This window comes from Microtus ochrogaster, chromosome 10, assembly GCF_000317375.1.
Source record: "Microtus ochrogaster isolate Prairie Vole_2 chromosome 10, MicOch1.0, whole genome shotgun sequence".
NCBI lineage: Eukaryota > Metazoa > Chordata > Mammalia > Rodentia > Cricetidae > Microtus > Microtus ochrogaster.
In genome coordinates, this window is record NC_022016.1 from 64282205 (window position 1) to 64283209 (window position 1005).

Here is a 1005-nt window from a genome sequence, read left to right on the forward strand (position 1 = left end):
TGGATAAAAGTGAAAGTAGAGCCACTACAAAAGTGGACGCTTTAAGAATGGGATTTTAAAATGGGCGCTTCAACATCACACCTGATTTTTCTGGCTCTTAACGAGCTGTTACGGAGCGCTTTGGAGAGGTTTTTGGCTGAAGGTGACACAGTTGCACCTTGGTTTGCCGTCTCTAGCAATCTTATTGTGTCATCCTGTGATAGGCTTGGTAGAAGTCTGGATTTTGCCTCTGAACAAAGTATGCTAAAGAAGGGAATTACATTCTTTTGGTTTGAGTTATCGTGGCCTCCGGAGATTGTAGAATGTGAACAGCTGCGGCTGCAGCTACAAGGCCTAGCAGCACTGAGGGTCTGCGAAGCTGCAAACGGAACCCACCTTGAGGACCTACAAGGCTAGAATGCTGGGCCACTCCCAGCGTGGGCCTCAGGGCATAGAAGCGCAGCACAACCGTGGTAAGGCTCACCAGCCTGAATGGTCGGTTGGCCCAGCCGCTCTGTTCAGCCATGCCTCCGAGCAAGGCTGAGTGGCTGAGCACATGTTCTTATGGTTAAACTTTGTATTTAGGCCCAGAAGGGGTATTGTTAAGTTTTGAGGTAGATATTTGCCTAATTTTGAAAATATAGACATAATGGGGGTCTCTCAATGCTGGGGAGACTCTCACTCAGGTCTCGGGTTGGCGCGAGCCCCCCTGCAGGGCTCGCTGGAGACCATCCTTGCTGAGGTCACGCACAAGTGGCTTTGGTTGCCAGGGGAGGAGTTCGGCCGCTAGTGACCTGGAGAGAAAATTTTTGAGAAAAGAGGCCACAGCCCAGTCATCCAAAAGGGTCATAAATTCCAAAAATCCAATGGTGGTTGCAGGGGGACTCCCTGCCTCGGGACCACTCCCAAGGTCGTAATCAGCTAGTTCCTAAAACAGTACAATGATAATCTCAATGGGGAGGATCCCTGTTTATCGGGATTGTTATCAGGATTACAGTCTGGTTTTGTCTTCAGCTAGTTCCTGGT